Below are 16745 nucleotides of genomic sequence, written 5' to 3' on the forward strand. Positions count from 1 at the left end.
TCGTCAAGGTTCGTTCAGGACAACGCCCTTTTTGTCACTTAGTCCGAGATTTGAAAGAAAACTCCAGTGGGGCCTCTCCTCATGACCACTAACCCTGTGCTCTTGCTATATTTATTTGTAATATATATATTTATATATATATATATATTTTTTCCCGTGATTTTAAAATTTCGACTTTTTGGGATAAATCTGAACTGACAGAAATTCTGCCCGCCAAGGTTTTTCAGATTTTTTTTTTATTTATCTGAAAACACGGAATTCTGCAGTAGAACTGAGTAGGGGGGAGTGGGGGGAGATAGGTGGCCAAGTGGGCTAGTGCACACCAGCTCGGAGCACGTGGAGCGAAAGCTCGCGATGCAGAATCCAGGATCCTGGGCTCAATCGCTACCCTTGCCCGTTTCGATCTGGATGAGCATCGTACCGGCGTGCGGTCGTGTATCACTACTGCTTGGTGTTCGTTAAAGACCCAGGCTAGCGGTTGTACTTCACTGGCTAAATTTCTCATCTACAGCTGGGAGACTCGTCGCCCGTTGAGGCAAACCAAGTTCTAGGCTGTATAAACATACACACAATCCAGTTTTTAACTGAAAGAGGTTGGTATTCCAAAATAATATAAGACACAGCTTGGATAAGGGGGGGTCGCGTTATCACATGATCTAGCTTTCCGACTTGCAGTTTGGGTGAACTTCGTGTCTTTCTTTTGTGATCGCGTTTTGAGTGTGAAGTCATCAAGTCTACTCTGCTTTGACGCTGAAAGTTTGTTTGTTTTCAATAACCGAAACCTTGAAATTCTGAGGGTATGAGGGCATTTTCAAACTGACTTGTCAGGAGATATATCACAAGGTTAAAACGTTGCAGCCAGGGGTTTGTGGATAAATAAAAATACGATCGGTCGAAGCGTGGCACCGCAATTGCCTTCTGGCTCTCGCTACTCTGACTGACTGCCGCCACCTTTAGAACTTCGCCTCGTCAGCTTTCTACTTCGTGGTGTAAATATTGAGAAGACATTTTGAAAACTAAGACTTGTGCGCAAAAAAAAAAAGAAAAAAAAAAGCGAACGTTTTTAAATGTGGGAAAAGTACTGGTGTGTTTATCACAATCAGACAATGTAATGGAGATCGATCCTATATTGGTTTTCGCCACAAGAACCGCAGTAAAAAAGAAAGTATGGCTCCTCGCGAAGCGTGCACTGTTAAATATCCCCTTTAAGTGGGAAATTAGAGTACATTCTTAGAAATAGGGGCTGTATGGCTCAATACGGGACAAGGGGTGCACAGCCCTTGTTCCGTATGTAACACCCCTAAACTACATTTGGACTTTCAGTCCACTGACGTCGAGCTGGCGATACCAACTTTTACGAGCGGTTTGGTAGCTGTTGGATATAACGTACTAAATAGCTAATGTACGTATCAAGGACTAGAAAACAAAAATAGTAAAGTTTTGCAGTAGGGCCAAAAAAAACTTGATAGTATTACTATGGCCTTCAATGCGTATTTAATAAGTCGTATCGGTCGACTATCAAGCCGCTCTTGAAAGTTAGTATCATCGGTTCGACGTTTGTGGACTGCACGTCAAAGGTCTGTTTTGGGGTGTTACATTAGGGGACAAAGGGTGTACCTCTATACACCCCTTATTTCTTAGAGTGTAGATTTATATTATCATATCAAGACGCACGCGTTCCAAACGCCAAAAGTATCGCTTCTTCCTCTAGCAACCGAAACTTGTAACAACTACTTCGCGCGGCGTTTGAACAATGCGCAAAACTTTTTTTTTTTTTTTTAGGAGATGGCGAGTTTTTTTTTAGATGATTTAATAGTTTACAAGTTAATTGTGAACTATAGGGTAACTTTTCACTTGGGTACACTAATATATGAGCCCGTCGGCGATCACGCCAGCGCCGCACAAAAGCCACTCGGGGAACACCCACCCGGGTTCGTGTAGCTGCTAAGATACATGCTGGAATGCACAGCCGATTTGCCTGTATCGCAATGTGGCAATCGGTTTCATAGCTTGGCATCTCGGAGACACCCCGTGCTGTATTTTACCCCTTTCGACTAGCGCTAAGCAGTGTCGCCATTGCCACTGACTGCACACTGCGCGACACTCTCACAAACAAGACATCGGCGCTTTGTTGCTTTTTATTTAGAAAAAGTATACTCCTGCACCAAATTTTACCCCTCGGGTTACTTACCTAAGTAAGCACTTTCCACCGGACTCGTAGTCTTAAAAGAGCACTCAAGTGGACTCTGCAGAGATCGTCTATTTATGGTTATAACTAAATCTACATATTCTAAACGACAAAAAAAAAAAACACTTATGTGCGACCGATTAGCCTATTAAAGAGCTAATCAAAGATCGTGACAAGCACCTCCTTCTGGGCCTTGGAGCAGGCACCAGGGGACGACGTCAGACGGCGTTTTTTTTTTTTTTATCAATAATTGATGTATTACGTCTCGACCTACACCCAAATATTGGGCGTTTTTGTCAAAGTATAATGCACAGCGCGCCTTAAAGGAGAACTAATAATAACGTTTCAAATCTCCACACAATTAACTACTGTCATTGATATAATCTTATGGAGGTGGTGAGGACCCGAGTATAGGCACTAAGGGTGAGGACCCTTAGTATGGATATTTATTTCTGAAAATGTGGACGGATCTGACATTAGTTTTCACCTGTGCACGAGAAAAAGTAACTTGTAACTTTTGCACTTGTTTGTAGGGACCGGTGTCGGATCATTCCAGACTCGGAATCATTTGCAAATACGGTTGGCTGTTCGATTCGATTTTATATTTGCAACACGCTTGGCGTCTCGATCATAATTAGGATTTCGTGCTTTCGGAGTTTATTTTTTTTTAAATGCGGGGAGTGTTTTCCGGAGGTTATTTTTTGACAAAAATTCTAAGTTTATCGGAGTGTTTTTTTTTTTTTTTTTATTCTGAATTCTCCGAAATTCAGAGTTTAAAGGGATACTACAACGAAATTTCGGCGCTCATTTTTTGGTCTATATGTGTTCAAAAAAGCAGCATCACATCGAACACACCAATATCTTGTTAAAAAAGTCACGAAAAGCAATTTGAAAACGAATTAAACGATTAGCAAAGAGCACCTGGTGGATGTCGCTAACACCTCGTTTGTAATGCCCGTCTAGGAACCTTGACAGCTAGTGACGGAGGTTGTCTCGCCTCCGGCCACGACGAGAGAAGAGGGGTAGGAGGAACTACGCTCTTCCCGAGAATGCCTTTTGTGTGTCCCAGAAGTCGCTATTGTCCCCCTACAAGATTACAGAAGATTAACCCGTCACTCAAAATTCGTACAAAAGCAGCCACTTCGGTGGCTGGAACGACTAGGCCATCCTCCTGACGTCAGCCTCGCCGTAGCTTTGCTCGTCCTGAGACGACCTACGTCACGATTGCGTTGGATGTCACGTGGTCTCCGCTGGGCCTTCTCCGAGCGCTTGCCAGAGTGGGCCGTTTATAACGAAAAATAGAGCCACCAGGCTCAAAATACAAATGTGCGATTGTCATTTACGGATATTGTGGACCATATTCAACCTATTTTTGAACACGACGGGAATATTTCAAATTTCGTTGAAGTATCCCTTTAATTTCGCAGTGTTTCCTATTAAAAATAAATAAATAAATAAATAATACCCGGGTAGAAGCGTATGCAAAAAAAACAAAAAAAAAACGCGCTTGTATTAATTAATATGTATTCAGCTTAATTTGACGTTGATGCCATTGCCACTGGCAATACTAATTTGTTCCATGACAAAAGTTGCACACAGGTGTTGCTTCGGTGACAGTCAATACCGTAAAATCAATAAACTCCTGGCGGTAGTAGCTGGGAAGCTCGTATTCATTCCATCATATTCCATCAACCTACCCGCGCCAGCGCGAGGTGGAGCGGTAAAGGAAGTAATAGAGAAGTTTCAACTCTCCCTCTTTCCACATTTTATGCAATCTCTATAGTCCATAGCTTTTACTGTTACAAAAACACAACCTCTCTCTCCTCTAAAGAACAAATAGTCTGACTTAATTGCAAAATACCGGCACATCGAATTCGGAGTTTATCCGATAGATCCGAATTTACCAAAAGTTTACCGGCGCGTGTTTTTCGGTGTTTTTCGGTTTTATTCGAAAACACGGAACTCTAAACATAATGCAGCAATCTGCAAAGACAAAAACAGGTTTTAATACTGTTTCTGGCTTGTGCTGGACTCTCAACGGGTCTTTAAAGAGACACTGTACTCCTTCCAAAAACATTTTTAAGTGTCTGGAAAGAACAGGTATTGTCACACATGAACGTTCCCCCAAAAGAAAAGTTAATCTATTTCCTTTACATGGCGAAAATAATTTGCAGTCTAAAATTTCGTCCACTATTATAGGTCGACCTTATTTGGTTACGATGACAAATCAATCCCTAAATTAAAATAAAAAAAGTGAGTTCATTTTTTTTTCCTTTCCCTCCCTTTTAGAAACAGCCTGTATTAGAATAAATCGGGTAGTTATTGAGCTTTGCTTGCCATGTTCGGTAACTTCTATTAATGTAGTTTCCAACAGAACTATACGTAATGTTTCTCATACTATGAAGCTTCCAGCCGCGATTGATTTATATACCGATGCTCAATTCTGATCAAATGTAAAATGTTTGATTGCGAAATAATTATCTTCGACTCGTAGGCAACGTTAATAGTTGTATTTGGCTAGCACGCCCTGTTTACTCGTTCGTTTGTTATTGGTTGCTCAGAAAGGGGGGAGCCAAGAAAGGTCTGGACCTTCATTCAACGGCGAATCCCTACGTGGCTTTGGCGGGAAGGTGATAAAAAAAGACGGAAATCTAGAAAGGAGGAAAGAGAAAGAGAGATAACGCGATTGATAGTGTTCGAGGGTCCATTGAGCAAAGGAAGCTGAGGACTTCCGAATGGAGTTGTTCGTGAATACTAAGCCGCGTCGAACAGTTACGTCCTACTATCTTGGCACCGTAGAGATATTCTACTAGGTATGATTCGGCAGCGCACTACCACGAAGACTATAAGTGAAACCTAACCACCGCTCGTACAGACCTGTCTGTACACGCGTCTGAATTTCTCCAACCACCAAGTTCGAGGCGCGACCGCGAGGGGGCCCGGCGTCGCCGTCTGCTCCTGCGTTCGTCTGCTCTCGCCTGCTGGCGTACACGCACGACGCGTGGTGTGCGGTAGTTTCTTTGCAAACCGTGTGTTATCGTCGTTACCTGTGCCCGGAGTATATCTTCACCACACACGCGCACGCACCCTTTTTTTTTTTCGGAGGTTTATCATCGTCGCCCAAGGAATACGAACAGCCGGCCGTTCCCGCGGACGATTGCCTACGTCTCTCGGCGACCAGGTAAGATTTCTTTTTTATCTGTCGCGGTGTTGCGAGCGTCCGACCGGTCCGCGGCGGTCGACGGTGGCTAGGTAAACACATGCGCGCTGCTGTCCCCATTCGACCGGGATGTGTTTAGCGAGCGTGAAACTGCCTTTCGACCCGGCAAGGTGTCACAGGGAAGAGACTTCCAGCGGTTGCCGTGCGAGGTCGGTTCTACCGCTGCGACGTTGTCTATGATTGGCCGATATCCCCCACCATCGCGATCTGCTTCGTTTTTCTTTATACTGTTATTTTTGCGTGCTCCGTAATCGGCGATTGAGGCGGTGGCGGTGTCACCAACTAGAACGACCTTTTGCACCGCGCCGCGCCGATAACTATGTTTGCAAATCGTCCCGACTTTAGCTCCACTTGCAGTAAACCTTCCCTCCCCTGGTCTGCATCAGATCTTACGTTTCTCGTTTTTTTATATATCTACGTGTGCAAGTTGTGACATCGCGTACGTTTTGGCAGCGAACGCTTGTTACAGCTGCAACCTCGGAACGCCGGCAGACGGATTGTTTCCCATCCGTACTCGCAGGAGTGCCGTCTTCCAAAACTTCGTGCGAGACGCGAACAATGGATGATGGCTCAACCGACGAGACCTTCCGAAAAAAGAAAACATTCCGTGGCTTTTGGTTGGGCGTAGTGTGCGTACAGTTGTGTGCGTGTTTTATCTCCTCGTCAAATGAGATAAGCATTGAATAAGATTGATCGCGGGGTAAGCGGCGGCTGTGACGTCACTGATCCAAGATGGCGGCCGCCTTAGGGGCAAGGCAAGACGTTTTGAGTTGCGGAATCGGACGACCGACCGCCGTGTGTTAGGTGGTTTCGCGCGTGACTTCAATGCCAACAGTTCTTTATGTTCTTTTTTTTTTTTTTTTGCACGGTATCGGTTCTGGTGGGGAACGGGCTTTGGTAATGTTCTTGGACGTCGGGACTCGCTAGCTGCTGCGCTTTGACGTCGAGATCTCTATACTTTGGCGGCGAAGTTGTCGTTCCCGCAGGGGTCACTACAACAAGCACGCTTTGCACGCAAGGAACGGTCTTTTAGTAAGGATTTCGCGAACTCACTTCGAACTCGAAGGTTGAACTGCAGGTTCGACGAACCTTACAACTTTTAGCAAAATTCGACAAAGTTCGATTTATGGACAGTGTTTCCCGGCTCGTATACGCACACACACACACAAAAGATGTTCGAACTTTGAGTACGAAATAATTTCCAAAGTTTCTCATTTTACATCGTATCAAATGGTTACCAAAATACGACTAAGACGTTGTCTACAGGCTGTCTTTAATACGATGTTTTATCAGGTGGGACCGTTGCTTTAGTTATTTTCTTAATGCGAACCTACGGAGCAACACAATAAATGTTGCGCCTTTCCTAGGCTATAAGTAGGGTGTGTACTTTCCGGTGTTTATTTGTGAGAGAAATCGGCGGATGTTTTTCGGTGTTTATTTATTTTCGAAACACCGGTGTATTTCGGTGGAACGTCTCACGACGAGGCTAAAATCGGTGATTATCGGTGGAAAAAAAATGCGATTGATCACAGACAGAGAGTTCCAATTCTATTCACATATTTCATACACTTCTTCTCGAGGAAGCATCTATTTCTCACACTTGGTTATTATAGTAGATGCAAGCATACTTCGAGAGGCTTGCATCCGTCATGGCAGCACGTTCCTTGCGGTTCACAACCCGCAATTTTGAAAACGCACGCTCCACATTTGCGCTGGACACAGGAAATCCCAAAATGTCCAGCGAGGCTTGGGGCAGTAGTGACCAGTCAGGTAAATGACGTTTCCAAAATAACACTGGATCAACGGTGCTAGTCACAGCACACTGGCGGTCACAAAGAAACTCTGATTCTAGGTCACTCAGCTAGCTCCCGTCTCGGAGGACCAGCCGATAGATACTTTCATAAGGCACAAATCCCTCTGGCAGCTCCACGTTTATGCGCGGATTAACAATTGGCACGCACAACCAGAACGACGACTCATCTGTGAAATCTGTAGCGTAGTCATCTTGAGCTTTCCGCTTACTTCCCATCCTGGTGGCCTTCTACTCCGCGTGACGACGAAGGGAAGCAAGTCTGAGATTGAGAAAACCCGCAGACGCGGGACGGACGCGCCTTCTCAAACACGTCTGCAATTTTTTTACGAACGGTCCTTTTTTATACAGCGAAAAACCCCCACACCAAAAAAACTTTTTTCCGTTTCCCCAAAAGCCCGTGGAAACTAAACAGGTAACAAGGAACGCATCTCAGTTCTGAAAGGTCAGTAGCCCCATACGACACAGATGTTGGCGGCGTCTTCCAGGAACTACAGCAACCTCTGAATACATGGCTTGCACCTACATTACTTGTCCAGATATGATAGGGAAATGACATGTGAGAGCGTACCCTCCACTGTGTTAATTTTTCCACAAAAGGGGGCCATGGGAGACACAATGGGGGAAAGGCGTGGGAGAGCTTAGCTTCCACTGCGTTAACTAGACGCTTTTGACCCCCAGAAAGGAGGGCGGACTGACGCCACCTGCAAGCCATGTATAAACACTGCAAGAATGCAGGATCCACGAGATAACACGTTTGACGAACCTCTACGGGGAAAGGGTTTCGCTCGACGCTAGGTCGGAAACATGCAACGACCGGTGTTTTTCGGTTTTAACCAGGGCGAAAATATCCAACCACCGGTGTTTTTCATTTTTAACCGATTTCGTATTTTCGTCACCGACGGATGTTTATCGGTGTTTTTCGGTTAAAACCGGAAAATGCACACCCTAGCTATAAGTAACGTCAGCTCGTTTTCACTGTTTTTTTTTTCGCATGCGCACGGATGGAGAACGTTAGTCGAACTTATTGGCAAACTTCTCGATAGAAGTTTGCTAAAAGTCGAACCTGGTCAACCTCGGAAGATTCGCGACGTTCCTGTTCACTCTTGTTCCAACACGTCTCGTCGCAAAAAACAACAACAAAAAAACAAAAAAAACAAAAAAACATGGTGGGCCAATAGACCAATTTCGAAAGTCACGTGCCGGTTATTAAAAGGAGGGAACTAGTCACTGAATAGGTTTCCAGGGTACCGAGAGTTTGAAGCTCCGCGCCGTGGCACTCGAATTCATCCATATCCGTGTCGCCATTTTGGATCCTTGCATAGTACACTGTACAATGACTGTAGGCATATCGCGTCGCTGGCGTTGTCGAAAAGCCTTTCAGGTAAGTGTGTGGCGCTGTGAATAGCCCTTTAAATCAATGGCTACATCATTTACAGTGCAATCTAGCTGCACTCGTGTAATCATTACTTCGTCGGTCATGTTAAAGACACCTAGGGGAGTAGTCATACATCACTGGTAAAATATCTAATTTTAGATGATTTACTTATCACTGTCTAAACATCCAAAAATACCAATAATTCACTCGACGAGGGTGGTCTGTGCCGTGTTCCCATTGCAGAGTCGAACTTTATCGCTTAGAGCTTAGACGCTTATTTCTGTCATCACATTAAACCGCTGGAATATTTTTCTTAGTTTGCGCCTTTTGAGCATTCAGTATACTGTCGTGTAAATGCAGAAGCATTTCATAGATTTATTTACAATTGCATACGAGATGTTCAGGAATGGACAGGAACGGGATAGATCGAAACATAGTATCCAGCCCTTGTGATAGCTGAAGCTTGCAGCGAAGTTCAGCAGTAATTTCCCCATGACGATTCTCGAGGCAGTTAGCCGTCGACGCTATCTCTGTATATGGTTAATGTTGACAAATGGAACTGACGGTAAGTTACGTGAATGGCTTGGTATGAAATCAATGACTCTAAACCGCGAACACCAAGGATGGTTGTGTCCTCATTCATTCTACCCGAGCAGCAAGATGCATCTCATTCACTCGGGGCATCAATAGACCAATCTCACCAAGCGTTCCACGCATGCGTGACGCCGCCATAACTGCAGTTCGTAGGAGGCAGACGCCAGTTCACGAGACAGCTCATGCCGCCTCGTGCTCTGCTCGCGCAGACCTCCAGCAGGGTTGTCGCGCATGCAGAAAGACTACAGCTCCCACGATGCATGTCGGCAGCGGTGGCGTACTCGAACTAGCTGGTGAGATCGGTCTATTGGCCTACGATTTTTGACCGTGCTGTCAAGGCTTCATTACTGTTTTTTTCCTTTAGAGCGCAGCTCTAAGGCGCCCGTTTCCAGGTTGAGCGGCGTCGCCGTCGGCGTCGGCGTAACTGTCCGGGTTGCATTATGGGACGCCACACTTTCCCCGCTAAATTTAGAGGGAAACTGATTTGGTGTTGAGGCCACGCGACGTCAATTTCCCCGCTAAATTTAGCGAGGAAATTTTCGCTAAATTTCCTGCTAAATTTAACGGGAAACTCGACCCGCTAATTTTCCCGCTAAATTTAGCAGGAAAATTTTCGATAAATTTTCCCGCTACATTTAGCCAGAGAATTTTCTTTAGATTTCTCGCTAAATTTAGCAGGAAATTTGCGAAAAATTTTCGCTAAATGTGAGGCGAGAAGGAGGGGAGGGGGGAGAGAGGCATATCCTCCCCTCCGCACTCTCCCCTCCTCCTCAAGAGCTGCGCTCTAATTTTGCATTACAGAGAATTGTAAAGGTCTTTCACTTTTGAGAGCGCAGCTCTTATGCGCCCGTTTCCGGGTTGAGCGGTATGGACGTAACCGCGCGAGTTGCATTATAGGAAGTGAAAGTTTCCTTGCTAAATTTAGCGGGGAAACTGAATTGATGTTGACGTCACGTGACGCCAATTTCCCCGTTAAATTTAGCGGCGAAACTTAACCCGCAAAATACGGGGGAAATTTAGCGAAACTATACACATTTAGTGGATTTTACGCTAAAGCTTTGCGTACGCAAAGAAATTGCGGACTGAGGGTGCGCATGTGCAGAACGCAAAAGGAGGGCTAGCGTATTGCGTACGCACGCAACGCTGGGGATTTTGCGTTGCGGGCCAGCGGCTTTGCGGGCAAGCTCTCGAGAGATCTCGGGCCCGGCGAGAGCAGCAGTTTCAAGATGGCGGTTACCTTGACTGACGCGGCATGGGCGACTTGGTGTTCGCAAAGTTGAGCGTTACGTGAAATTGCGTGGTGTTCAGCTTGGCAATTCTTTCCGAGACCTACCGCCGTCAAATTAGATCGCCGTGCAACTAAATATTAAAAACGTTCACTGCTCACAATGTGCGTGAACGCTGCGATCTGCCCAACGCTAAACCTCTTCGCGCAGTTCATTGCCGACGGGCGAACAACTCTTCAAGAAATTGCCGAAGTTGCGCTATGCAATATGCATTACCTACATCAGCAGGTAAGGCACTGCTTCCCGCTGTAACATCGATAAAAGGTGCCGTTTCCACTGGACGAGTGACAGAGGCTCCGTAATCGAATTTGGTTACATATATTCATACTCGTGGCCTCAGTGCTCCGCAGAAAAGCGCGCTTGGCCAGGCAGCTGCGGCTTGGTCTAACTTGAAATAAAATGATTGGAAACGTTTTCATTTTCAATATTTTGTTTGAGGAGCATGGTGGCGCTATAAGCACGCGGAATCCTACGGCTCTGGCAAATTGAATCAAAAATATCATGCGTGATGTTCACTCGGCAACGTAACGCACAACTAAAATACTTCAGAGGAGCTCGTTTTGAGCGCACGCTATACTGTTGTGTATTTGAGACACCAACGTTATACGAAAACTGTCAAATTTCCTCAATAAATTTTTCCGCTAAATTTAGCCGGATAATGTTCGCTAAATTTCTCGCTAAATTTAGTGGGATATTTAGCGATAATTTTTCGCTTAATGGGAGGGTAGCAGGATAGAAGGAGGGGGAGGGGCATGCCCTCCCTTCCGTACCCTCTCCTGCTCTTCATTAAGAGCTGCGCTCTAATTCGGCATTACAGAGAATTGTAAACGTCTTTCATCTTTCTTGTATCACACAAAAAAAAAGTGAAAAAAAAATCTTAATTGACAATTGTTTGAGTTTCCGTTCCCACAAGCCTGTTTGCTTATGGCGAATTCTACAGGTCGTTTTGGAGCGCGCCGGGATCGACTTTTCGGGAGCTCGCCTATTTCACAGGGCTATCGGGATCGAGAAGGACGTGTTCCACTCGTCGTTTTGAATCAGCTCCCACTCCAGGTCTCGATCCGGATCCGAGGAAAGTCACTCCGCCGATTTAGGTGGATTCGACCGGAAGCCAGCCTGACTAGCCGGCCAGCCCACAGTTTATCATACACAGTTTGCCCACTGAAGAACAAACCTGTGGTAATCGCAAACCACGTGATCGAGTGCCTTGTGTGAATAAAAGCAGATTGTAAAATTGAACTCATAATAAATTATTCACACAATCTAAATTATATATACAATCAAAACATTTAAAACAAGTGAAAGTTCCTCAAACAGTTAGTTAAACTCGTAAAATCGCCTTCACCACGGATGGGATAACTAACCACTTTTAAAGTTTCCTATTTATTGTTTCATTTTTCAAGATGGTGGCCGAGCCGTGGTATTTTGTTAACTGTCTTCTCTCATATAGGCTTGCGTTGCGCCTTCGCTTTATTGTGACGTGCGCACTACTGGACGACAATCACAGGTAATTTATTCACACAAGAGTTATTTCAAGCAGGCAACTGTTAATTTTCGCTCTACACTGTACATTTGATACGAAAATGTTACGAACAGCACATGCAGTGATGCGGTTGTTGACATGTGTAGGCAAACAATCACGGTAGCTAGTACAAACAGTTTGGACGTCAGCCTTTGAGCTATCTGCGTAAAAAAAAAAAAAAAAGAGATAAACCGACGACCAATAAGCATGGTCTAAATATGTAGAGGTAAAGACATTTCAAGGCAGCTATTCATACAACCATTTTTCATTTTACAATGCTTCACATAACTACAAGCTCTTACCAGCGCGCAAAAAAAACAAACAAAAAAAAAACACAGACGCTACATTGCTTTACAGAACGAGGGTTATTACAAACCAGTTGCTTTGGCAGTAAGCACTGGCTAATATGGTTAAGAATAAAGCTGTGTTTAGAGGTGCATTTTACCTGCCCGTCCTTTCCCCCCAAGATGACCATTCAACACACCTGGGGGGCTAAGCTCAGCGCGGCGAGATCGAGGCGAGTTGTCCGCCAAACTCGCGAACCGCCGCGATTGGTCGGCGCCATGCGTGACGACACGCGCAGACACTCCCTAGATCGTGACGTTAAACGGAGGGTTTGAGGCAGTCGGAGAGTTGCATATTCGGAACTCGCGGCGAGATGCGGTGACGTCAGTGTGACGTGGCAGAAGCCGCCGCGGATGGGAAAAGCTTGCTGGCTCCGACCTAGGCGAGTTTGGGCGAGTTGGGCGCGAGATCAGGGAGAAGCGTCCAAAATGGCAGCGTTTTCGTTCGTGTTTTGCCGTCGGCATAGGTATTTAAACCACGCCAATGTGTTTGACATGGACGACGTTCATTTTCAACAACACTATCGCCTCTCGAAAGACGCGGTAAGGTGGCTGTGGGTATGAACTCCGAGGCGAACCGGGCTTGAGGCGATGGAGCCTTGAATGAACCGTCGCCCCCGTCGTGAATCCTACGTCCAAATTCTACAACGTGAATCCCAGAAACAAATGTGTTTTTACAGCAATCTGCAACCAGGAACGGAATTTACCATTACCTACAGGCTTTTACAAATATCTTGATGGGTTGCTGTGCTGCGTAGATGCAAGATAAACGCACTTGATAAAATTCAAACTAAAACAGATGATAGAAGAAAAGAAATGTACATGAATGGCGCAGACTAACAATAGTGTAATTTCTTTCTCATCTTTCTTCTTCCACACCGTATTTTGACAAACAAATTGTCCGTTAGTTGTTTATACAGCTGGAGAACATGCCAGAACATTGCGACATTGTCACCTACTGTAGATAAGCAATTTAGCCAGTGCAGTATGACTGCTAGCCTAGGGTCTTTAACGTGCACCACGTAGTAGTGATACACGACCGCATGCCGGTACGATGCTCATCAACATCGAAAAGGGCAGGGGTGGGGGTGAATCCACGATCCTGGGTTCTGCAGCGCGAGCTTTCGCTCCACGTGCACCCTATTCTGAAAAAAAAAAATATTGTGGCTGTGTGGCAGTGTGGGGGGAGAAAGATGAGAAAGAAATTATACAGTTGTTAGTCTGCGCCATTCCTGTATGTTGTTTTTCGTCTATACTCTGCTTTAGTTTATATCTTTATCAAGAGCGTTTTTCTTGCGTCTACGTGGCGCAGCAAACCATCACAATGTCTAGTCAACTAACCCACATCCAAGCAATGTTTGTGTAATTAGCATCCCTGCTGTTACCTATTCTTATTTGTCATCTACGATCTAAATAAAAAAAAATTGGGCTGTATGTATGTTGATACTGCCTAAAACTTGGTCTGCCTCAACGGGGAAGATTTTCCTAGATGTAGATGAGAAATTTAGCCATGCAGTGCCGTACAACCGCTAGCCTGGGGTCTTTAACGTCCATCCCGCAGTAGTGCTACGCGACTGCACGCCGGTACGATGATTATCAACATCGAAACGGGCAGGGGTGGGGATTGAACCCAGCATCCATGGGTTCTGCAACGGACCTTTCGCTCGACGTGCTCCGAGCTGGTGTGCGCTAGCCCAGCCGGCCACCGATCCCCCATTTAAATAAAAAAAAAAAAAAAAAAAAAAAGATCTTCACTGCGCAGCGTAGGGAAAAATCGGAGCTACGCTGGGGAACTCGCCGCCGCCGGGGGGGTCGGAAATGTAAGAGGGGGAGTGGGAAACTCGCCGGGGCGGAGTCAAAAGGAACTCCTCCCCTCCCTCGTGACGTGGCATCGGAGAGATTTCCGCCGGAGGCGAGCTTAGCCCCCCTGGTCAGTTTTCTAGGAGGTATGTTGGATCCAGCCAGTCGATTTCTTCAGCGCATTGTTTAGAGGGTAAGGGCTCTAATCTGGACACTTGTCGAAAAAGTCGCTTAGGAATTCGACCGCCGTGATTGGCCGGCGCCAAGGTCAAGCGCGGCGCCGGCCGATCACGGCCGTCGAATTCCTCGCCGACTTTTTCGCCAAGTGTCAAGTTTAGAGCCCTATAGGTTACATGACGGCGTGCTTTTACAACTCTCCGTCTTCTGATTTGTCTAACGGGTCCACTGGCCCTTTGACAGAGATATCACCTATCATCGACAAACCGTAAGCACCTATAGAAAGCCAATTTCTGATTGCAGCATCAACATCAAACATCGCCGTCTGCGGAAGCGACCTCCTGCATGGGGTGGCCCGGCACTATAAGCCTAGTGACTGAGCGTTCTTTCACTGGACTCCCTCGTTATAAAACTCACCTAATCCTGCTATTGTTCATCGCTGTTGATATACGTTCAAACCCCGGCCCACGTCCCACCTGCCCCCGCTGTTCCCGACCTGTGTTCGACAGTGTTGCCGCTCTTCAGTGTGACGCTTGCGATTTGGGGCTCCACCGGAAATGCGAAGACGTATCTCTCGCCTCTCCTCGTTATGAACTGAGTGGCTCTGTGCGGCTTGTCAGCTCCCATCCCTGGCCGACAGGTGCGAGATGCTGCCATACCCACATGGTATCCTGAGGAGAGAGAGAAGACAGGTGTGAGTCTCAGAAACTGGCATGTTCGAGCAACTCTTTTTTTAGAGATACCTTCCCGTTAATTCCCTTCGAGGTGCATCCGTCCGACTAGTCAATTCAGAATTATGTACAATGTACCAGTCAACTTGCTTAGTCTCTTTGCAAATACGACCGGTAAAAAGTTTGAAAACCCCAGGTTCGCATCCGATTAGCGTCATTTGCCACGATATTTTAGATTTTTCCAGTAAAGTGGTGCGAAACCTTCGATGCGGGGAGGTTGCGAAATCATTAAGCGTGAACAAGCAGTTCATTACGTTCGACCGTTTTACAAGTCAAGTCCGACGTACATACGCCTAAGAAATTAACCGGGTCACATACACTGCGTTAGAGAGAAGACGACGGTGTCCTGCCTGACGCGAGGGGCAGCACAAACACTTTAAGAAATGTTATCACTCACCGGTAACGAACTTGAAGCGAAATCCCGAACGGCCAAGTGAGTCCCCGGCTTTTTGGCTTCTTGCCTAGAGGCCCTTTGAAAACACATTCATAGCGTGATTCGCTAACTCACGTGAAAAAGAGACATTCGCAGAACAGCAACGCCGACAAGGCGACCGGCGAAGTTTAAAAACATGGCTTCGGTTAGGGCAATGAACTTCTAAAGCTAACGGTCACTGCTAAATTTTTCCTTCCCATATTGGTTTATCATTGTAACCGGGCTTATTATGTTTTCTAAAAGTAATAAACCTTAACGTTCTGCGCATGCGCAATTACCGAAAGTGGCCTTGTGTGGGACAACTGAATATGATTTCACTGTGGGCCAGCACTCGGTGGGCACACGTGACTTTCTTTCTCGACGGGCATCTCGCGATCTCTCATCTCGCCTCGGAAGAATTCGTAATGGCCGCTCATGAAGTGCCGCGCGCTTTAGCGCTGCTCCTGCTTGATGACTGTCAGCCGCTCGTTGCTCGAGCAGCTCAACAGCAGCCGCTCGAGTACGCGAGATGCCCGGCGAGAATAAGATATCGGATCGGGCTGAAACTTTGGCATCTGGTTGTGACCTCTAGCACTACTTTATGGGCGGAAAATGAGCGTTCGGCGATGCCCTGTGGTATGTGTGTCTACTTTCACCACTCGGAGAGGTATGTGTGTCTACTTTCACCACTCGGAGAGCCAATCAGCGCAACACACAGAAACAGCTCAGTGAATGACGATGCCGAAACATATGTTTAGATCCCAAAACGCAGTCTGAGTTGTGACATTAAGCAACGCAAAACGTCACGCCTTGCATTGCTTAACGTCAATACTCAGACTGCGTTTTTTGGTCTAAACAGATGTTTCGGCATCGTCATTCGCTGAGCTGCCTCCGTAAGCTGCGGTGATTGGATCTCTGAGTGTTGTGCGTGAAAGTCGACGCACAGACTTTTTTGAGAGTGTATAGCAGCGACGACAACGATTGTTTGTTTGTCCCACATGAATTCGACCGCCTTTTCGGACCTCCAGAGAAGAGGCCGAAAATCAAAACGTACAGGGTGTCGCAAAAGAAAAAAAAAATGTACAGGGTTTTTTTTTTTCCCGGAAAAATAAACTAGGCATCTTTGAACGCTCATTCTCCGCCCATAAGGTAGCGCTAGAGGACACAACCAGATGCCAAAGTTTCAGCCCGATCCGATATCTTATTCAAAAGTTATAAGCGATTTTCTGAAAAAGTTCAATGGGAAAATGGCGCCCGACGGAGTTTTTGAATACATGGGGCTC

The 16745-nt window shown here is 46.0% G+C and overlaps 1 protein-coding gene across 1 annotated transcript in view; it reads left to right on the forward strand.

Annotated features, from left to right (window-relative positions):
* The first annotated feature begins 4894 nt into the window (after positions 1–4894).
* The window catches only part of LOC8026095 (cAMP-dependent protein kinase catalytic subunit 1), a 431775-nt gene continuing 419924 nt past the window's right edge, over positions 4895–16745 (forward strand). The window contains exon 1 of the mRNA XM_042289546.1: positions 4895–5369. The gene's annotated coding sequence lies outside the window, so the exon portion shown is untranslated. The remainder of the gene's footprint in view (positions 5370–16745) is intronic.

The sequence above is a fragment of the Ixodes scapularis genome, unplaced genomic scaffold, assembly GCF_016920785.2.
Source record: "Ixodes scapularis isolate PalLabHiFi unplaced genomic scaffold, ASM1692078v2 PGA_scaffold12__126_contigs__length_90152505, whole genome shotgun sequence".
Lineage (NCBI taxonomy): Eukaryota > Metazoa > Arthropoda > Arachnida > Ixodida > Ixodidae > Ixodes > Ixodes scapularis.